The following is a 24,336-nucleotide window of genomic DNA, read 5'->3' as shown; positions in this document are numbered from 1 at the left end:
GTATTATTTTGGCTTCTTTCCACTCCTTAGGAACCTTTCCCATTGCAAGACTTTCATTAAAGAACCAGGACAAGGGCATCGCTAACTCTTTTGCCCATTTTTTAAAAATAAGTGGTGATATGTCATCCATTCATGGACTTTATTAACATCTAAACCAAGCAACACTTGACACACCTCTGAATCTTTCACCTTTAATTTTCCTAATTCTTGCCTCCCTTCTACATGTTACACATCATTACGATATACAATGATGGAGTGTTTGTTAAATAATTCCACTATATCATTTGCTACAGGTACTCTGCTACCATAACTAACCAATAGTATCAACCTGCCATAATTATTTTTCCTCTTGCTTGTATTACGGCAGAAAAATTCCCTTGGATTAGCTTTGACCTGACTGGCCAATCTCCTCTCATATTCTACTTTTTTTTCCTTATTTATTTATTTCATATGGGGTTTTTCCCATTCCTCTCTTATCCCTTAGGGCAAGTCGAGCCCTTCTAATGAGGGATTAAGCACGTATTTTATGACTGTAGGTCGATGTGTATTCATAAGGCTGGTTTGCCTGTTCTAAGGGACAAAAATACGAGTTTCTGGGTGAAAAAATCCTCTACCTCTGTACGAGACCGGATAACTCACCTTTATTATTATTATTATCTGAGACCTCCAGTGAGTCAAGGATTCATCGAGGGAGTCCAAATCACCAAAACCAGATATCATAACTTCCCTTAAATTCATTCACATTAGATGCACTCACTACCCCAAAGGCAAATTATTCCACTCACTCACTACTCTCTGGGAGAAAAACCTAGCTCTTACCCCTCTCTTGACTCTGAACAAACTTAACTTCCATGGATGCCCTCATGTTCTCTCCCCATCTTTCATATAACAAAAAATTTCATTGTTGATATCCTATAACACCCATTCAAAAGTTTATAGAACTCTATCATATCACCCCTCTTTCTCCTGTCAACCAACGCCTGCAATCCACATACTCGCAATCTGTCCTCATAATCTAAATCCCATAATCTGGATATAATCTTTGTAACTCTTCTTTTCACCCTTTCCACAGTTTCTTTATCTCCTTGGAAGCCAGGAGACCCAAATCTGCACACAATAATCCAGGAGTGGTCTTATCAAAGCCTTATAAAGAGGCAAAATGACTTCCTTATCTTTACATGTCAAGATTCGCTTCAACATCACAATTATCTTCAGCTAACGCCTTTTTTTTTTTTTTTTTTTTTTTTTTTTTTTTTTTTTATTCCCGTATATACGGGAGTAGGCGAGGCCATTTAGCCCTATCTAACTTTTGGAGACTGAGTGGGCAGTTCAATCTCCACTGGTACCCAATCAGAGACAGATGGTCCAAGGCTATCACTAATTAAGTGGTACGCAGTGAAGAGAGACGGCTCAAATGTGCCGCCATCTCGTGGTCTCTAACCCTAACACAATATATTTAATGTCTGAAATAATGTGGGTTCTACGGTCGATTTTCTTGAGTTTACAGGACGAAAAACCCGAGTTTCCGGGAGGAAAAACCTGCTTGCCCGTGCCAGAGATCGACTAACTCGGGAACCGGTCGAAAAAAGGCTTAGAAAAATTTCCTCTAGTCGCCGACTAGACTCGAAACCAAGACTTCCTTCGTGCGGCCTAGCGCGATGGTGTGCAAACGCCACATCCACTGAGCTACACAGGCTCTTGAGCTACACAGGCACAATTATCTTCTGAGTTGTATTTGCAACTTTTGCTATGTGACCTTTGAACTTTAAATATCTATTCACCAATACGCCAAGATCCCTTGACTCTTCAGTTTCTTGTAGCATAACCCTGCTAATACACCCTCTGACCAAAAAGAAATCAAACTTTTCGAAAATAGAAGAAACTAGTGGCACCACCTGTTATATATTTTTGTTGTAGAAAGCAGCAACCTTCATTAGTTTTGTGTCAACTGTTTATGACATTTGTTTCATTAGAAGCTGAGTTATAGTGCCAAGAGTGACAGTGTGTTTTGACGAACGGTTGGAAAATGAGTTTCAAACAGAGAGCTGCGATTGACTTTTGTGTTAAACTTGATAAAAGTTTTACCGAAACTCATCAAATGCTTCAAAAAGTACACAGTAACGAATGCTTATCCTGTACTCAAGTTACTGGACTGAGCGAAGTTAACATCCAAAAAGTGTGTAATTTCATCAAAACCCGAAATCGTTTGTGAAATTGATTGAAGATGAATTGAGGATTCCAAAATCAACTATGCACAACATTTTGACCGAGAGTTTTGGCCTTCGTAAATTGAATTCGCAATTTGTTCCCCACAAGTTGACCGACGACCAAAAAACGTATTGAATTGAACACTGCAAGGACCTCGTCAAAACTGCTCGTAAGGACTCAAACATCCTTGAAATGATTGTTACTGGTGATGAAACGTGGTGTTTTGAGTATGAGCCAAAAAAAAAAAAAAAAAAAAGTACCAGAGTGCTGAGTGGAGACCATTAGAAGAGGGTCATTCGAAAAAAGTCACTTGGAGAAGTCAAAAGTAAAGACAATGCTGATTTGTTTCTACGATTCCAAGAGTATTATCCACAAAGAATTTATTCCGCCTGGCCCAACGGTCAATGGTGAGTTTTATCTCAAAGTTTTGAAGCGATTGATAGCAAGAAATCGTCGCATACAGCATGAATATTGTGATGCAGGCACTGGTCACTTTCGCACGATAATGCACCATCTCATCGTTCAAACATTGTGAGACAATTTTTGAGCAAAAACCAAGTTCGTGTTGGATCACTCGCCGTATTCAACTGATTTAGAACCCTGTGACTTCTTTCTCTTCCCCTGACTTCATTTGCCGATGAAAGGAAAGCGATACAACACCAATGAAAACGTTCATGCAGCAGTAACCACAAACCTCAACTGATATGAAAAAACTCATTTAACAAATTAATTGACCATACCAAATGCTGTATTGAAGCTGACAGAGAGTATACTGATTGAAATAAATGATTTGAATAATTATAATTGGCCTGTGTTTTATTTTCTATCAAAAGTTCGGTTTCTTTTTGGACAGAGGGTATAGTATGCCACTAGAAATCTAATCATGCCAATATGCATAACTTTACACTTACTAACATTAAACTGACAGCTATTTTCGTTTGCCCAAATTTCCAGTCTATTCAAATCATTTTGTAATTGCTGAATATCAGTAGCCAGCCTATCTTTGCATCATTGGCAAACAACTGCATATCTGATGTTAGCTCCTGCCTGATGTCATTAATGTATAGCAGTGGTTCTTAACCTTTTTGAAGTCACGGAACACCTTTCATTATAAGAAAAATTTGGGGAGCACCAAAACCATTAAGGGTCATAAAACTAACACTAAAAATATGCATGGACTTGCCTTTCATAAAAATGGAACTTATTTTAATGCAATATTTGAGCTTGTCGGCTTTTGCAGATTTCAGCAATATCAGGTCTAATATGTGATAGCTACCCTCATATCTTTGTCTATATTAGTAAGTCTTTCACGCTTTTTTTATATTGGTTAATACTGAGAAACCAATCTCACAGAAATATGATGTTGAAAACTGTAACAAGATTTTCAGTGCTCTTGTGGAGAGAAAAAATCCAAAATTCCTCAAGGATTATTTCAGAAAATTTCATATTTAGAATACGATCCGTTGACAAGATAACGAATTGTTCTTCTTCTTGCAATGAAAATTCACAACTCGATGTATTAACTGTGCCAAATGTTGAAATGTACGCTTTGCGGAGTGAGGTCGGAGTGTGGATAGATGATAATAAAGGATTGATTGTGTGTAGAAAATGTAGGGAGAATGAGGAATTGAAGTGTATTTCGAATCGTGTGATATTTTTGTCAAACTTCAGAATGAAAAAAATAGCGATATGACAAGAAACAGCAAGGTTGTACATGAGAATTATGACAGTGTGAATGTAGAAAGTGTGAATGATTTCTCAGAGAATAAAAAAGATGAGATAGATGCAGTGAGTGAGATGGCGTTGTTGAATGGTGCGATAGAAAGGGCAAAACAGCAGCTAGAGTGCATGAACAAAAGTCGACTGAATGAACCAACCAATAATAAAGGGTATGACAGGAAAAATAGGCGTATGAATGTGAACATGAACAAAATGAAGGATAGAGTGCTGTATGGAGACTCGTTAGTACGAGGTGTGTTAGTAGAGGATTTGACAAAATCGTACCAACCTGGTGTGACCATAAAGGATGTAACTGGGTCTATAAGAGAGCAAAAGGAAAGGGTGAAAGAAATGATTGTTGTGGCAGGTACGAATGATTTGAAAGGAGATAAAATGGAAATGATAGAAGACCTGAATGAATTGTTTAAGGTAGCAAAGGAAAAGAGTGAGAGAGTTAAAATGATTAGTCTTTTGCCACGGTATGACAGTGAAATGTTTAAAAGGAGGGCCATAATTGCGAATGACTTTATGCGTGGGTTATGTATGACGAGTGGTGTGGAATTTGTGGACGTGTGGAGTGAGTTTGATGGGTGAAAGGATCTATATAAGATGGATGGCTTGCATTTGAATGGTTATGGTGTAAGAAGACTTGAGAAAGTGTTGCTGAATGTAGCGGATGTGCAAATTCAGGGAAACTAGATTTGTTAAGGGGGGGAAGTAGATATACAGTCCTTAGGGAGGCAGTTGAATGTAAGAATGAATATAATATGCTAGAGCAAATAAGGACAACAAACCAGAGTGGGATAGTTAATATAAGGCATCAAGGTAGGGTTGGGGCTAATGGGGGTCTTAAATTCATGTACACTAATACTAGGAGTATTAGGAACAAGAAGGAAGAGTTTTTGGCCATGATTGGCACTTCCAGAGCACAGGTTATTGGTATTAGTGAAACATGGCTGACTGTAGATGACATAGCTAGTGGGATTGAATGTGATGGGTATAGTGTGTTCAGGAATGACAGAGAGAATAAAATGGGGAGAGGAGTATTGTTGATGATAGCTGATGAGCTACAGCCAAGGAGAATAGAAGTTGAATTGCAGGATAGAGAAAAGAGCACATTTGAGGCCATTTGGTGTGAGATTGTGGCTAGCAGAACTAAATATACAATTGGGTGCTGCTATAGACCAGGTGATGGAAAAGATGGTGGTGACAGTATGCACAAGCAAATAGAAGAAATGAGGGGAAGGAGGGTGATTATTATGGGAGATTTCAACTATGGTCGCATTGATTGGAGTGAGGAGAGGACACACGGGAGGAAGGAATTGGATTTTATGCAGTTATTAAGGGATAACTATCTGCGACAGCATGTAATGGAAAATACTAGGGGTCAGAGAGTGCTTGAACCTAGTAATTACATCTGAGGATTTGGCTGTAACAAACATGACCACATTGCCACCAATCGGTGAGAGTGATGATAGGGTCTTGACTTGGGAGGTGGCTAAAGGTGTAGAATTTTCAATTAAGACAGGGTACATGTGGAATTATCGGGCTGGAAAGTATGACAAGCTTAGGAGTTTGATTGGCTTAGTGCTATGGCATGTACAACTGCAAGGACTAGAAGTTGATAGTGCATGGGAGGTAGTTAAGAAGTGCTTGCATGAAGCAATGGCTGACTGTATACCCAGAGTCCGAATAATAAATCAAGTAGCGGTGAAATGGATGAATAACACCATTAAGCTTGAGCTGCAAAAAAAGAAACAACTATGTTGGGAATTTAAGGAGAAAGGTGACCGGCAGGCACATGAACGGTATAAAGCGCAGGCCAGAAGGGTGACGAGTGTGGTAAGAAAAGTAAAAAAGGATTACGGAAGAACATTGGCCTTGCAGGCTAAAGAGAATCCTAAACAGTTTTTTAGACATGTAGCAAGTAAAAGGAAAAATGTACATGGCAGAATGATTTTAAAGAATGCCGATGGTAGGGAGGTAACTGAATCAGTTGAGATAGCTGAGTTACTGAGTGAGCACTTTGCAAGAATATATCATCCAGGTGGTGACATTGCAGAAACGAATAAACCAGTAGATTTTACGGGAATTGTGGTGAATGAAGTGGAGGTGAGTAGTCTATTGCATAACCTCAATGTCAATACATCTGTGGGATTGGATGGTATACCAGCTCGTGTAGTAGCAGCTAAAGAATTGTCAGTACCCTTGACCATTTTCTTTAATTTGAGTCTCAGGTCTGGGTTAGTCCCGAGCGGGTGGAAGGAGGGGAAAATAGTTCCACTGCATAAAGGTGGTTCCAAGACTGCTGTTGTAAATTACCGACCGATTAGCATATCAGGAATCATTGTCAAGGGCTTAGAGAAATTAGTCAAGAAAAGAATACAGGATTGGATAGATGAAAATGGGATATTGTATGGGGGACAACATGGTTTTGTGAAGGGTAGATCATGCCTCAGTAACTTGCTCACGTTTTATAACACAGTGACGGCTGAACTGGATAGGGGTAATGGGTTTACAGTGATAGTACTGGACCTTGCCAAGGCCTTTGACAGGATACCACATGGAACCCTAATCAGTAAACTGGAGCAGATGGGGATAGATATAGGGTTGGTAAGATGGATAGGAGGGTGGTTGAAGGAGAGATACCAGAGAGTGGTTTATTCAGGAGTGGAGTCAAAAAGACGTCTTGTGACTAGTGGAGTGACACAGGGCTCTGTTCTTGGACCACTGCTTTTCAATTTGTTCATAAATGATATTGGAAAGGATTTGAGAGGAAGTGTTCACTTGTTTGCTGATGATGCAAAGTTGGGTAGAGCAATTGTGAGTGCACAGGATGTCAAAATTTTACAGGATGATTTGGATAGTTTGGAGGACTGGGCTAGGAAAAATGGATGTCAGTTTAATGTGGCAAAGTGTAAGGTTATGCACTTTGGGGTGAAAAGAACAGCAGCAGTATATCGCATTGGTGGAACTGTTCTCTGGGAGATTGATGAGGCCAGGGATTTGGGAGTGCTGGTGGATAGGGAGTTGAAGTTTAGGGGGCACATTGCAAAAGTGACTAAAACAGCTCACCAAATCACTTTGCTTATGAAAAATACTTTAACATGCAGAGACAAACAAGTTGTTGTTCCTCTGTATCGAGCCTTGATAAGACCCCATCTGGACTTCTGTTCCCAGTTATGGGCACCAGGGTTTCTTCGTGATGGGGAGGAAGTGGAGAGGGTCCAGAGACGAGTGACCAAGATGATAGCAGGTCTGTGGAATGAACTTTATGAGAATAGGTTGAGGATTTGTGGGTTGCAGAAATTGGACGATAGGCGAAGGAGGGGTGATATGTTTGAGACATTCAAATTACTGAAGGGTTTTTATAAGATTGATCCAGAAGATATTTTTGAAAATATGACTGGTGGTGGGAGGACTAGGGGCCATGCATGGAAGCTGGGCAAGAGCGTGGTTGACAAGGGTGTTAGAACTAGGTTTTTTACTTGGAGAGTGGTGAATGAGTGGAATAAGCTTCCAGAGTCTGTTGTGGGTGCTACGACCGTAAATGAGTTCAAGGCAAGATATGATAGATACTGTGTGAATGATGAATAGTTGTTCCAGACATGATGTTAAGGCCTCCCTCGATGAGTCTGTCGACTCCTTGGAGTTTCCCGGAACAACAATAATAATAATAATAAAAAAATGGATTTCGTATTCAATCATAATTGTTTATATTTAAAGAAGGAAAGTAACTTGAAATCTTTTCTTCCAATATTGTTAAATATTCTGTTATAACGGAAATAATTTCCTCGACATTTTATTAAGGATCGAAGGAAACATATCCACCATATTTTTTTCTGATATACGGTTTTTCCAAAGAAATACCTTTTCTGAAAAGCTGATAATTTGTCAGTGGATGTCAAAATATTTTAACTTTTCCCTTGGATACTAGTATTAATGCTATTTAAGTAATTAAAAATATCAGCTAAATATGCCATTCTGGCACACCAAATATCATTTCGAAGACATTTTTACAAAAGCATCTGAACCTTAATTTTGACAAAATGACAATAACTCATTCTTAAGTTCTAAAATTTGGAATTGCACTTTACCCCTGGATAACCATCTTATTTAAGTGTGCAAAAGCAAAGATTCGTACTTGACTTCCATAGATATGCAAAGCTTTTTTTAAAAAAGGCATGCTTTTGAGGGTCTCTTGACTTGATATAATTTACTATATTCACACTTTGGTCTAGTACAGGTTTTAATATTGCCTGTAATGTTTTTGAAACTAGGTATTCTCTGTGCAAAAAACAGTGTTGATATAATATTTTGGTTTATTATCTTTGTAAGGGTAGAACACAGAATGGCAAACACAGGAATATGATCGACCTGATATTAATAGACCAGAAATGGAGAACCTCAGTTCAACAGTGCAGATCATTCCAAGGAACTAATATTGATTCGGATTACAGCTTAGTGATTGCAAATATAAGACTAAAACTGAAACAGAAGTACAAAGGAAAGTTCCAAAAATCTAGAGACATCTCAAAACTAAATGAACACAGGCTAAGAACAGCATATCAGAACATATTGAAACCTTAGCTTAAGACCCCAAGTGAAAAACAAAATATAAATACAAGAGCAGAACAACTGACTACAGTGCTAAAAAAAGCAGCAGAGGAAGTATTTCCTGAAAGAGAAAAGATCAACAAGAAATGGATAACTCAGGAAACCCTAAAATTGGAACAAGAGAAAAGAGAACTGAAACTTAAAAGAGATAATTCAGAGGCAGCAAATGAGTTATACCGTCACAAATGCAATGAAGTACGGAAAGCAGCAAGATCTGATAAAGCCAAATGGTTGGAGGACCAGTGCAAAGACACTGAACAGTACTATGGAGAACACAAAACTAGAGAGGTCTACAAACTTATAAGAAATGTCAATAGGAAGTGGCAAACAAGATCAGTAGCAGTCAAAGATGAAAATGGTAAAGTATTGAAGGACAAGACAGAAATCATACACAGATGGACAAGATATTACAGCGAACTATATAAAAATCAATTAAATGATACTGCAACAGAAGTAATCAAAGAACTAAAAGCAATCTCTCCACCAGCAGAGATCTTTGAAAATAACATTTTAGAAGAGGAGGTGAATAAGGCTATAAAACATCTCAAGAACAACAAGAGTCCTGGAAATGACAACATAATAGGTGAGATGCTAAAAATGGGGAAGAATCAGTTGTAAAAGAAATACATAAGCTATGTAATGAAATATGGAGATCAGGGTATGCCCCCGAAGAGTGGAAAAAATCGGTCTTCATAAGAAAGGCAGCGCTTTAGAATGCACCAATTATAGAACTATTGCATTAATTAGTCATCTTGGCAAAGCGCTGATGAAAATACTAACAGAACACCTGACGGGGAATATGGAGGCACATCTGCCGGATGAGCAAGCCGGATTTCAATTTGATAATATTGACCAAAATATAACATGGGCTGTCTTAGAATCCTATCGTGTGGACAATAAATTGATCCGCCTGCTGAAAGATATAAACAGCCAAGCACAAGCAAAAATCAGAATAGCAGGTGAGACTGGAGATTGGTTTGCCACTAGTCAAGGCACAAGACAAGGGGACCCAATATCACCAATCATCTTCATCACACATCTGGGAAGAACACTAGATAAGATTAAAGAAGGCATTTCAGTAAATGACATGAGAATAAACTACTTCTGCTTTGCAAATGACATTGTCCTGACTGAACGCAGCAAGGCTGGAACAGACATTGCAAATACTATACACAGAAGGAAAAAAGATATGGACTAAATGTCAACTTTGAAAAAACTAAAACAATGATATTCGGACAACAGGAGTTACTGAACAGAGTTATGATAGATAGATTTCAACTGCAAAATGTGGAACACTTCACATATCTTGGATGCCACATGACTTAGACCCCAAAAAAGAGATAAAAATTAGAACAGCCAGAGCAACAACTATTTTAAAAGCCATGGAGAAAATATGGAAGAGCCAAGCTATAAAGATGCAAACTAAACTGCACATTGTAGAAACCTGTATCTTCAGCAGCATACTCTATGAATGGGAGGCCTGGGTACTCCTGAGAGAATCTGAAAGGAGGAAATCTGTCTATCATAAAAGGTACTAGTTTATTCTTTTGTTTATCCATTCTCTGTTTGGTCTTCCTCTTTTGTTCTTCATAAGAATCTTCAGCAGCATGCTCTATGAATGTGAGGCCTGGGTACTCCTGAGAGAATCTGAAAGGAGGATATTGGCATTTGAGAGGAAGTGCTATAGAAAGATCTTGAGAATAAGCTGGATACAGAAAGTGAACAATGAGGAAATCTATAGACGAATACAACCAAAAGAAAACCTGATCCAGAAAATAATCAAAAGGAAACTACGTCTATTTGGCCATATATGTAGAATGAATTATGAGAAAAAATTAAAAACATTGCTGCTTGGAATGATTGAAGGAAAGAACAAAAGAGGAAGACCAAACAGAGAATGGGGCGATGACATCGTCAAATGGTGCAGAAACTCTATATACAAACTGAGTCATCTTGCACAAAATAGAATGCAATGGATGAATCATATCAAGATGTCAGCAGACACCTACAGGCATTGGACCCATGGTTGTTGTCGATGTTGTTGAAGGGATTGATATGATAGGAAAATGCGATGTAGTACCAGATAGCTTTTAGAGCGGTGTTGAAAGTGAGAGTGAAGGTAAAAATACAGAGCAAGAGAATGGTTTGACGAATTAAAAAAAAATGAAGAGTTAGTTTCAATGAGTGAGATCGCATGATTGTGCGGGGTGATATAGGGCGAAGCAGTAGCTTGAGCGTTTGCAAAATTGTTTACCGTGCACATCAGCTAATAAAAGGCAAATGTATTGTTACATCCTGAATGGAGAAATTTTTGCAAGGAAATTGTTCGTTCAGGATTTAACATGCAAAATCTAACTACTTAAGGAAATACTTGCACACCAGAAGAAAATAAAGAAAACTTGTTTAATATATGTGAGAATATGTATTCCTTATATGTGATGTATTGAAATTTATAGCTGTCTGACGAAATCAAATTAGAGAATTTATGTAAAAATAGAGAATTTATATAAGAGAAATGTTGGCTTATTGTGGGTCTCATTCAGCTATCTAGTATACTGTAAATCACCAGACAGGTAATAAGTATCAGTCCAATGGTTGCATGTGAACCATACAAGTCGAGCATAGCGCCAGAGGCAATGGTTTATGCAGAAAGGTGACGGTAGCACGTTTTCCATGAAAACAGCAACCTAAGAGCAAAGGGAGAGTAAGGGATTGACTTAAGGGCATAAACGATAAGGGTCGTGTGGAAAAGACTCAGCAAAAAAAGGGGGTGCAAGACAGGAGAATATAAGGTGATGCACGCCATATTGAGAGCCTCCTTTTTCTTCTTCCTGGTTCCTGCTTAGTGAGTTTGACAGGTGGTGCGTGAAAGTGAGGAGCATAGGTGCTGCGATCTTGGAGCGGGCCTTTCTGTTGAACAAAAGAATTGTTTGGAAGCGATTCCCATATTTGAGTATGACTGAGTTTGATAAGAAAAATTAAGATTGCAGATAGCTTTTAACTGAGTAACACCAGGATGTATAATATGTAATTAATGAGTGGCATGTGGAAAGGGATCATAAGTTTATATGGTATTGTGGTTGCTTTTTACCTTATCCAGTTTGATTAATAATTTGGAAACTAACTAAGTGTGTTTGACTAACTTAGAATGTATTAACTTCCTTAGCATGAACTTTATTTAGTAAGAAATCGAGATTTTTTTGAATATATGATTCATTTTAGTTGTACGTCTTAAAATTCCAATAAACATGTTTTATTACTTATGTCTGATTACGAGATCAAATTACCACTTATAAAATAGAACCTTAGCGGGAAGAATTTAGAAGGTATATAAAGATAGATTACAGGTCACAACTGCCAGTATCAGAAGATCAATGCGACCATAATGAAGTGCATAATGATGTGTGTATGCCTTAAGATCTAGGATTGTTCCCCTGAGCAAGAATCTCATCTGCTATAGGATACTGGCTGGTGCAGCATAATACAAATTTTGCTAGTATCTGAAAAGGAAATAACCCTAGATAGAAATTCCTAGCCTCGATTAAGTGTTTAATCAAGGCTAAGTGATTAAGGCAGATAACAGTGATTATAGTGACAGTAAAGATAGAAAATTAGTAGAAAGTAACGACACAACAGTATGATAAGAAAAAAAAGAGTATGATTGGAGTGTAAGAAAAATGAAGGAGCAAGTGTTGTATGGTGATTCTTTAGTAAGAGGTGTAATAGATGAGAGTTTGTTAAAACAGTACTTACTTGGTGCGAAAATTAAGGATGTGAGTGAGTCTATCAGAGCGCAAAAGCAGAGGGTGAAAGAATTGATAGTCGTGGTAGGAACAAATGATTTAAAAGATGATAAATTTGCTACGAGAGAGGACCTGAAGAAATTACTGCAGGTAGCAAAAGAAAAGAGTGAGAGATCAGTGAGTCTGTTGCCAAGGTATGACAGAGAAGAGTTGAGAAGGAGGGCCATAATTGCAAATGACCTTATGTGCAGGTTATGCAGGAGGAGTGGTGTGGAGTTTGTAAACATGTGGAGTGAGTTTGATGGGCGAAAGGACTTATACAACATGGATGGTTTGCATCTGAATGGATTTGGTGTGTGGAGACTGGAAAAAGTGTTGTTGAATGAAGTGGAAGTGGAAGAAATCATCTTACAGAATCAGGGAAACTAGATTTATTAAAGGGAGGTGGGATATGCAGACTTTAGGGAGGCAGTTGAGTGTTTGAATGTGTATGCCTGAGCATACACATTCAAACACTGAGCAAGTACGAAGGACAACAAATCAGAATGGAATAGTTAGTATAAGGCATCAGGATAGGGATGGGAATAACACGCTTTTGCATTTCATGTATACTAATGCCAGGATTATTAGGAACAAGAAGGAAGAATTTTTGGACTTGGTTGGCTCTGATGAGCTGCAGCCAAGGAGAATAGAAGTAGAACTGCAGGATAGAGAAAAGAGCACATTTGAGGCTATTTGGTGTGAGATTGAGACTAGCAGAACAAAATATACAGTTAGGTACTGCTATAGACCAAGTGATGGAATAGATGGTAGTGATAGTATGCATAAGCAAATAGAAGCAATTAGTGGAAGGAGAGTAATTATTATGGGAGATTTCAACTATGGTAACATAGATTGGAAGGAGGAGAGGACACATGGGAGGAAGGAATTGGATTTTATGTGGTTATTAAGGGATAACTATCTGCGACAGCATGTAATGGAAAATACTAGGAGTCAAAGAGTGCTTGACCTATTAATTGCATCTGAGAATGACCACATTGCCACCAATTGGTGAGAGTGATCATAGGGTCTTGACTTGGGAGGTGGCTAAATGTGTGGAATTTTCAATTAAGACAGGGTACATGTGGAATTACTGGGCTGGTAAGTATGACAAGCTAAGGAGATTGCTTGGTTCAGAGTCATGGCATGTAAAACTGCAAGGGCAGGATGTTGATAGTGCATGGGAGGTGGTTAAGAAGTGTTTGCATGAAGCAATGGCTGACTGTATACCTAGAGTCTGAATAATAAATCAAGTAGGGGTTAAATGGATGAATAACACCATTAAGCTTGAGCTACAAATAAAGAAACAACTGTGGAGGGAATTAAGGAGAAAGGTGACCTGCAGGCACATTAATGGTATAAAGCGCAGGACAGAAGGGTAACAAGTGTGGTAAGAAAAGCAAAATCGGATTATGAAAGAAAATTAGCCATTCAGGCTAAAGAGAATCCAAAAAAGTTTTTTCGATATGTTGGAAGTAAAAGAAAAAATGTACACGGCAGAATGATTTTAAAGAATGGCGATGGTAAGGAGGCAACCGAATAAGTTGATATAGTGGAATTACTGAGTGAGCACTTTGCAAGGGTATATCATCCAGGTGGTGATATTGCAGGAATGAAGGATCCAACAGCTTATACAGGAATTGTCGTGAATGAAGTCGAGGTGAATAGTCTATTACAAAACCTCAATGTGAATACATCTGTGGGATTGGATGGTATACCAGCTCGTGTCATACATGAAGCGGCTAAAGAATTGTCAGTGCCCTTGACCATTTTGTTTAATTTGAGTCTCAGGTCTGGGTTAGTCCCAAGGAGGTTGAAAGAGGGGAAAATAGTTCCACTGCATAAAGTAGGATCCAAGACTGCTGTTGTAAATTACCGACTGATCCGCATATCAGGAGTCTTTGTAAAGGTGTTGGAGAAAGTGGTCAAGAGGAAAATACAGGAATGGATAGATGAAAATGGGATACTATATGGGGGACAGCATGGTTTTGTGAAGGGTAGATCATGCCTAAGTAACTTGCTCACGTTTTATAACACAGTGATGGCTGAACTGGATAAGGGTAATGTGTTTACAATGATTCTGCTGGACTTTGCTAAGGCCTTTGGCAGGATACCACATGGAATTCTAATCAGTAAACTGCAGCATATGGTGATGAATATAGGGTTGGTGAGTTGGATAGGAGGGTGGTTGATGGAGAGATATCAGACAGTAGTTTATTCAGGAATAGAGTCCAAAAGGCAGTCTGTGACTAGTGGTGTGCCACAGGGTTTCGTTCTTGGACCACTACTGTTTAATTTGTTCATTAACAATATAGGAAAGGATATGAGGGGAACTGTTCATTTGTTTGCTGATGATACAAAGTTGGGTAGAGCAATATGGAATACCACAGGATGTCAAAATTTTGCAGGATGATATGGATAGTTTGGAGGACTGGGCTAAGGAGAATGAATGTTAATTTAATGTGGCAAAATATAAGATTATGCATTTTGGGATGAAAAATTAGCAGCAGTATACCACATTGGTGGAACTGTACTCCAGGAGATTGACGAGGTCAGGGATTTGGGAGTGTTGGTGGATAGGAAGTTGAAGTTTAGGAGGCACATTGCAAAAGTGGCTAAATCAGCTCATCAAATCACTTGGTTACTGAAGAATACTTTGACGAGCAGAGACAAGCAAGTTATTGTTCCTCTGTGTCGAGCCTTGATAAGACCCCATCTAGACTATTGTGCCCAGATTTGGGTGCCAGAGTTTCTTCTTGATGGGAAGTGGAGAGGATCCAGACGAGTGACCATGATGATAACAGGTCTATGGAATGAACCCTATGAGAAGAGGTTGAAGATTTGTGTTTTGCAGAAATTGGTTGATAGGCAGAAAAGGGGTGATATGATTGAGACATTCAAATTATTGAAGGGTTTCTATAAAGATTAATTCAGAAGATATTTTTGAGAACAGGACTAGTGGTGGGAGAACTAGAGGCCATCCATAGAAACTGGGCAAGAGTGTGGTTAACAAGGGTATTAGAGCTAGGTTTTTTACTTGGAGAGTGATGAATGGGTGGAATAAGCTGACAGAGTCTGTTTTGGGTGAGATGACTGTGAACGAGTTCAAGACGAAGTATGATAGATACTGTGTGAATGTTGAATAGTTGTTCTTGACATAATGTTAGGGCCTCCCTCGATGAGTCTAAGAACTCTTCATAGTTGCCTGTTCTAATAATAATAATAACAACAATAATCGTGTGGGTTTGTATACCGATGTTTTTTGCAGATTTTTACGAATATTTAAATGACTTGAAACATAAACTACAGGACATGAAAACATCTTCAAATAAACTTGCAGATGTTTTCGTGGATAAATATGGATGATTTTGAAATGCAATTGATTGATTTTCAAAGTAGTTCAATTTGGAGGTAGAAATTTGTTGACCTCATAGCTGACTTGGAAAATATTGAAAAGGAGCAATTAGAGATGGGAGTAACAGAGAGAAATGAGGAAAAAGGTACTAAGAACTTGGAATGCAATTTCCTGAAACTTTTGTATGTTTAAAAACCCTTGCAACAGCATTATTATCCATTTGTGCATCTACATATTCTTGTGAATCATTGTTCTCTGTGATGAACCTTGTTAAGTCTCGTAGCAGGAGTAGCCTTACAGATGAAACTAGTAGCGCATGCATATCTCTACAGGTTACAAAATATAAACCTGATATAAATTATCTGTCATTAGTGATGCAGCAGGAGTCTCACTGATGCTAAATAAATAAAATGTCCACTATTTTTCTTTCGCTAGTTTTGATTTGATGTTTTCTGCTAAAAATTGTAAAGACTAATTTCAGTTTAATATATTATGTAAGTAAAATAACAATTTATTTTGTCTGTAATTTTTATGTATTACTCGTAAGGGATTAAGAAGTAATAAAATTTTATCTTTAATTTTATTTTCTGTTATTGTCAAGTAAAATGATTATGAGATTGTGTACTGTAATATATAGGAAAAACTTGAAAAAACTTATGTCTGATTGATCTATATAAAAAAAAAATTCAAAAGTATTGTTTACTCTTGCTGATGTTAACAACTGCATCTTTAAATTGTGAGGAGGCTTTATATGGCAGCTAGAATTACACTTAAATGCAAATAAAAAATATTCACACTATCAACAGGAAGGGCTTTTAAGTAAAAATTCCAACACTAATTTTTACATTCATTCAATCTTACATGACGTACAATAATCACTCTAACGTTATTCTTTGATTTTACCATTCTAGTGTGATTTTTGATTATTTGAAAAGGTCTTCCCAATACTTAACAGACATCAAATAATAATATGTTTCCCAAAATTTTGTTTGGGACATGAGAAAATTTTGCATCAATCTGCAAATCCCTGGTCTAGGTGGTGGTGGTTGAGAGGGGCACACACAGAGACGGCCCCAGGCAGCAAAAGCTCTAGCTATGCCACTAGGGCCACTACCCAGACCGGTTTTGACCTTTATTGGGGTCTGATTAGTGGGAGCCAGACCTGGGAGAGATACCAAAGTTGAAGTAATGCAAAAGATATCATCATCATCATCAAATTCCTGCCATGTACCCTCAAGGGGTGTACAGGCTATGATAGTACTACATGAAAAAATTACATTATTACTAGCTTCCTATCTATAATTTTCCTCCAAATCAGTCTGTTACTTGTCTATTACAAAGTGCCTTAGACGACAGAAATATAACATCTGATAATGTTGGAGTCTTGACAAGTAACAGACTGATTTGGAGGAAAATTGTAGATAGGAAGTTAGTAATGATGTAATTTTTTCATGTAGTACTATCATATCCTATACACCCCTTGAGGGTACATGGCAGGAATTTGATGATGATGATGATATATTTCTATCGTCTAAGGGACTTTGTACCGTATCAATCCACCTATATCTTGGTCTTCCTCTGGGTCGTTTTGCTGCCAACCTGGCAGAGACCTTACCACCTCAGATTAGCTCTGCTAACGCATTCCTGGATGCTGACAATGTCAAGTTCTTTCCTAATATCTTTGTTTTTAATATGATATTGCCATTGATGCCATCTGTTCATGCCCTTAATCTTTCTCAGGACACTCATATCTGCAGTCGCTAGTCTTTGGTCAAGTGTTTTACTTCTGACCCAGCTCTCAGATCCATAAGTTAAAACTGGTTTGAACACTGTCTTGTATATATACAGCTAATTTAGTGTTCCGACTAATTTCTCTCTTATTCCATATGAAGTTATTCAATTGACTTCCTACCATACCAGCTTTGCTGATTCCGTTGTCTATTTCTATATTTAATTTACCATCTTCACTAAAAATTGTGCCTAAGTAGCTGAAATGTTTCACTTGTTCCACAGGTTCTCAATTCACAACACAGTTGACATTTTCAATGATTCTGCCTATTTTCATTATCTTTGTCTTTTTATTGCTGACCTTCATACCATATCTATTACAACAGCTATTCAATTTAGTCAGAGAATCTTGCAGACTTGTAGCGGATTTATTTAGAAGCATAACATCATCCGCATAAAGCAAAGAGCTGACATTAACATCTCCAATTTTGATATCATGTTTAATACCACTTTCCTTCATAATGTGATCCATATAGATAAAGAATAACAGAGGGGATAATGTATATCCTTGTCTCACACCAGATTTAACATTAAACCATCTTCCTGTACTTCCTTCAATTCTAACTGCTGACTTACAACTCAAATAAAGACTAAGTATTGCTTGATATAATGCCCCATTGACTCCATATAACTGCAGCGTATTGAATAGCTTCTCTCTTGGCACCTTGTCATATGCTTTTTCCAAATCGACAAAACTTAAATACAGATCTTTATTATATTCCTATGCTTTCTCAACTATTTGTCGTAAAGTGAAGATCTGATCCTGACAGCCTCTATTTGGCCTGAATCCAGCTTGTTCTTCATCCAGCTTTTCTTCCACAATTCTTCTCAACCGTTTCTCAAGCATACTTGCATAGATCTTACTAGGAACACTCAATAGGGAAATACCTCTGTAATTCTCACATTCAGTTTTATTTCTCTTTTTATATATGGGTACTATGAGAGCTCTACTCCAATCATCTTGAATTCGTCCCTCTGTCCAGGATTTTTGAACTATGCAGTGCAGCCACTGTAAGACTCTTATACCACCATACTTCAGCATTTCTGGTCGAATATCATCTACTCCTGCTGCCTTTCCACATTTCAAGCCTTTGATGGCTTTTTCTACTTCAAGTATGGATATGTATTCCTGACTGCATGCCTGGTCAGTGTTTTTTACCACTGTGCTGTCATCACTGCTTGTTTCATTTAGCAGTTTTTCAAAGTAATTACTCTATACTTCAAGGATATCTTTTTCTTCCGTTTTGATATCACCTTTATCATCTCTAACTCCTTTTACAGCACTCTTTCCTCCATTCCTAAGCTTCTTCAACAACCTCAGGAATATTTTGCCACCTTCTTGATATTTATTTTCTATATTCTTGCCCAAGTCCTCCCATGACTTTTCTTAAGCTAGTTTTACACAGTGTTTAGCATTCTTGTATTTGTCTTTGTATTCTCTAAGAGCACAAGCTGACTTATTTGCCAGGAACTTTTGATATGCTTTCTTCTTTTCCTTCGCTGCCTCTTTAACTTCCTGTGTCCACCATGGAGTTCTGATTTTTCTATCCTTGCAGACAACCTCACCACATGCCTCTCTCAGAATCAATCAATGTTTTCTTCAGAGTTTGCCACTGAATCTCCAAGGTTTGATTCCTGTTCTCAAACTCTTTCACTTTTTTTCAATAATCTTTGTGTATTTTAGTCTACAGTTCATATCTGAGAGCTGCTCAACTTTAATTCGCTTTAAAACTTTCTTACATGTTATTTTTTGCAATATGAAATTCAATTTTATCCTGCTCAAGACTAAATAGTGATCGCTTCCAATTTCAAATCCTCTGTACACTCTGGTGTCCTGCACCAGGGAGAAAACATCATTATCAACAATAACATAGTCAATGAGACTTTTCTTTTTCCTTGCCTCTTCTCTCCATGTGAATTTGTGCACATTTTTATGTTGGAACATGGTGTTAGTAATAACCAGTCTATGTCCTGAGCAGAAATCTAACAGATATTTGCTATTATTATTAGCTTTGCTCTTTTCTCCAAATTTTCCCAAAATATTTTTGTATGTCTCACAATCATTTCCTACTCTGCTCTTCAGATCACCAACAAGGACCAACTTTTCCTTTTTCATTGTGTCAGTTGCTTTTTCTAAAGTATCAAAAAATTCCTCCACTTCTACCTTAGTAGAACCTTCTGTGGGACCATAGGCATAAATAAATCTCATTGTCCAGTTCCCCATTCTCATATTTGCTGCCATTACTCTACTTGAGACTGACTGCCATTCAAGAAGATTAGCCTCGTATTTTGTGTTGAATACTATGGCTACTCCTTCTCTTCCTTGATTTTCATTGCCTGAATATAACATTTTGTGCAAAAGATATATATCTCATAAATAAATCCAAGGTAAAAAAAAATCTCATAAATAAATAAACCCATTAATAAATTAATAATAAATATATCTCATAAATAAACCCAAGGTAAAAAAACTTTCAACATCTTTCTCTCATCCAGAGATTTTTATTAATATGGTGAGGCACCTTTTGGCTACTTGTATATGAGATATGACTTCTGTATTACTTCAATCTTGGTATCTCTTCCAGGTCTGGCTCCCACTGATGAGACCTCTAATAAAGGTCGAAACGGTCTGGGTAGTGGCCTTCGCCATTATGCATAGCATTATACACATCTGAAAGAGGGTGTGCTTTGCATTATGGGATACATACTAAGTCAAGTGATATGAAGTCATTAGCCTCTATATACAAGTAGCTGAGACGTGAATATATTTCCCGCACAAAACATTGTTTTGCTTCCTTGGGAAAAGGATTAAAAACAAGTATAAAATTTCTTGGTATCTTTTACACATACTACTAATTTCCACTTCAACTCTTGAAGGACACAATTTCTCTGCTATTATTAACAATTCCCTCACCCGTCTTCATCTTCCTATCATTTCGGAAAATTCTGTATCCTACCATTACAAATCCTGACTAAATATCATCCTCGGTCAACCAAGTTTCACATATGCCAATTATCTTTCGACATACTGATTTGATCACTGCTACAAACTCAGTCCTTTTATTTCTGATACTCCATATATTAGTATACAAGCATAACTATTCTCCACTCTTTGTAGCCATCCTATCAAAACAGTTACTTTTTCTGTGCTACAGTGCACTTCATTGTCATTACCATCCCAGTTTATGTGATCCTGACTCTGATTTTCAATTTATATTCTTATCAACTCCCACCTTCCCACTGTTTTGCACTGCATCACTTTGCTCTGCTATAATCACTTCCTCGACATTTGTATCCATCCTCTTCCCATCCTTAACTTAAACACAGACTACACATTGCTGAACCTTAGAGATTTCTCTAACATCCCCTGATTGGCATGAACCCAGTTTCTCTTCTACAGTTTTTCTTAACCACTTAAATATCCTCTATTTGGCTGGAACCTGGCTTATTCTTCTCTAAACCTTTCTTTCACAATTTTTCTTAATCTCTTGCACAAATCTGGAGGTAACACAACCAAATCAAATAATTAAATTTCTGAGTGAGCATTTTGCAGGAGGGTGTACCATCTTGGTGGTGACAATGCAATGTCAGATGCAACACTGACAAATAAGAGAATGGAGGATGAAGAAATGGAGGTGCTTGAAATATTGCAGAACCTCAATACAACTCAAATATTGTTAGATTTTGCAAAATCTAGCAATATTTGAGAAGATTCCACATAGAACTCTATTACATAAACTGGCACAAATGGGAGATGGATGTGAATCTGGTGATTTAGATTAGAGGGTGGCTGATGGACAGTTATGGACATATATGTAGCAGTGCTGTTTGCACTGCATAATCCACACAGTATTTTGTCTGTTAATTTAATATGTTCTCAGACTAGTTTGTTTTCTTGTTTTATGGATAGAAAATGGGAGTTCTGGAGATTAAAAACATGCTGGCCTCAAGTGGGACTGGTTAAATTAAAAATAAAAAAAAAAAACTATATAAAGAGTCTTAATCATAATGAAAATCAAACCCAGGTGTTTTACAAACTGAGAGGTGCAGGTTATGTCATTCTTCCAAGTGTGATACAGAAGCAGTTCGACTAGTCCACTAGGCATTATGAGGACAGAAAAATATTTAGTTTATTTGTTACATTATCTATTTAATTTCTATTTATATATAGTTTTTATTCCAGAAATTTCAGAGCCTCCAAACTCAGTATAGAGGAAGCCCTTTAGTTGGAAAGACCTGTGTTCCATTGCCGTCCAAGATGTAAGAAACCTTTATCTGGTCTCTTTCAACTAAAGGTGAGTTAGCCAGTGTCATACTAAAGTAGAAGTTTTTTTTTCCACCCGGAAACTTGGGTTTTTCATTCCCCAGAACAGGCAAACCGTCCCCGTGAACACACACACACACAGATCTACAATCATACAAAATAAATAAATATGGAGGTAGGGGATTTTTTTTCACCAGAAATTTGGTTTTTGATGTTGTACCCCAGAACAGGCAAACCAGCCCCATGAACACACACTTCTACAGTTATAAAAATTACTTCTGATCCAACACCAGACTCTGTGACAAGCCAGTCAGGATTTCCACATAATCATAGTGGACCCTGCACCAAGCGGGATAAAAGCACTATAAAGAGGAAGAAGATTCAAAAAATTTCAACATGAATAATATTATAATGGAACATTCATCATGAAATGGAACAACATATTTGAATACTGAAATCTCTCTCAGGGAAAATACATTATCACTGGGAATGCAATGGGAATGGATGGGGTCAGTGCATGTTTTCAAGCAAAGTGTCAAGGAAAGGCTAGTACTTTTGACACAGTTTAAGTCTTATAACATAGCATAAATTTCTAGAATTTCTCATATTTTGTTTAATTTAAGTAGTAAAAGTTGTTTATTTTAAACTACGCTCTGAAAATTTCTACAAAGATCCATAAGCAGCCCTGTTATTTATGTACACATAAATAACAAAGAAACTCATAATATATGTCAAGTATATGATTACCATCATTACAAAACACCCAACAGAATAAATCATACATTTGAATGTGATTTGTTTTCTTTATTAAATAGCTGTCTTCTATAAAATCAGGTATTTCTATTAGAAACATAATGAAATCTCAAATTATCATTATTATTTAAGATTTATTTTATGCATGCATTAATTTTTCTTGGATATCAAGCAACAGAAAAAAAGAAAGGAAAAAAAACCCGATGATGTCAGTTAAGTAGATCCCATGTATTATTCAAGCCTACATTTAAAATGAGCAAGGTAAGAAAAGGATATTAGAGATTATAAGCCAAAGTTATTACAATAATGATATCAATATCTGGGTTACAGGGTGACTGATGGACAGATATCAAACAATAGTTTATGAAGGAGTGAGTTCAGGAGAAGGCTTTAATTTGTACATTAATGATATTGGAAATAACTTGACAGGAAATATCCACTTATTTGATTATGATGAAAAAACCAGGAAGAGCCATAGTCAATGCAGGTAATGTAGATATCTTGCAGGATGACTTAAATATGCTGGTAGTATGGGCAAAGGTGGCTGTCAGCTTAACATGGCTAAGTGTAAGGTAATGCACTTCAGAGGGATGAGATCACATGCTGTGTACTATATTAAATTGCAAGAATTACAAGGCGGGGGACTTGGATTATTACAGGGGTTTCTAGGATTGATATTCATGACTTTTCTGTACTGTACAGAAAGGGAGAGAACGAGGAGTCTAATTGTGTAAGAGTATGGTTAACAGGCGTGTTAGGACTAGATTTTTTTCTTGGAGGGTTTGCTTGTCAGGGGTGATCGAGTACCTAGTCTGTGAATTAATTTAAGAAGTATGATAGGTACTGCGTGAATAATGGTTGGTGTGTTAATGTGGGGTCTCCAGCGATGAGTCTTTTAAGTCCATGGAGACAGTTATTATAATAATGATGATATTTAATCGTTATATATATAGTGTTTTGAATAAACTTAATAAAGAAACTTTTTAAGAACTATTAATACACATAATTTTAGCAAAAACACACCTAACTATTCCGCATTCTTATTTCAGCATAATTACACTCCATACGCTTCTCGAAACAGTGCTAATAATTTAAATCATAATAATGAATAAATTTTACTATATTAATAAAAAAATAATAATAAACTATTATCTGTCAAACTAACAAATTATTATTATGACTCTCTAGAATAAATTCATTTTCATGATTGTGGCGCCATCTAAAAGTGAAGAAACACTGTCAAAATGTTGGAGAAAATAGAAGTTGACAACGCATGAGAGTAAATAGTTCAAATTGCATACCCGGTATTATGAGGATAAATTAAGTAGGTGGTAGGTGGATTAATAGCATCGTTAAGCAGGAACTGCTGAATAAGAAAAAATTGTGGAAGGAATATAAAGAAAGAGTGAATAGCATTGTCAATGACCTGTGGAAGGCACAGGTAAGGATGACCTGCATAGTAAGGAAGGCCAAAGCTAAATATGAGAAGCTAGCTGATAATGTTAGTCGATTGGTAGAGCCTCTGCTACTAATGGCTCGCAAAAAGTTAAGCTAGTTTGAGTGCGGCTAGTAGTTGGAAGGGTTCTAATCGTTCGATGCTGTTGGCACACTCTCCCTATACGAGTCTTTGGACTCCCTGGAGGTGTCACATAATAATAATAATTATTATTATTATTACGTGCCACCTCCAGGGAGTCCAATGACTCATAAGGTCAAAGGAAATCATAAAGAGTTCTTTCGCTATGTGACAAGTAAGGGGAAGAATGACTATAGAAAGACAATTTAAACAAGTGCTGATAGTAGGGAGTTATCTTTTGTAACAGAAGCAGAACTAACTAGTTGAGTTACTA

The 24,336-nt window shown here is 37.2% G+C and overlaps 1 protein-coding gene across 1 annotated transcript in view; it reads right to left on the bottom strand.

The window, feature by feature from the left end:
* Nucleotides 1-23,661, bottom strand: part of LOC150096440 (general transcription factor IIE subunit 1-like) — a 175,629-nt gene extending 151,968 nt beyond the window's left edge. The window contains exon 1 of the mRNA XM_090409095.1: nucleotides 23,510-23,661. The gene's annotated coding sequence lies outside the window, so the exon portion shown is untranslated. The remainder of the gene's footprint in view (nucleotides 1-23,509) is intronic.
* Between the last annotated feature and the right edge of the window lie 675 nt (nucleotides 23,662-24,336).

This window comes from Typopeltis vanoorti, chromosome 19, assembly GCF_054136105.1.
Source record: "Typopeltis vanoorti isolate ZY-2024b chromosome 19, IOZ_Tvanoo_1.0, whole genome shotgun sequence".
Taxonomy (NCBI): Eukaryota; Metazoa; Arthropoda; class Arachnida; order Uropygi; family Thelyphonidae; genus Typopeltis; species Typopeltis vanoorti.
This window is presented reverse-complemented; position numbering and strand designations above follow the sequence as displayed.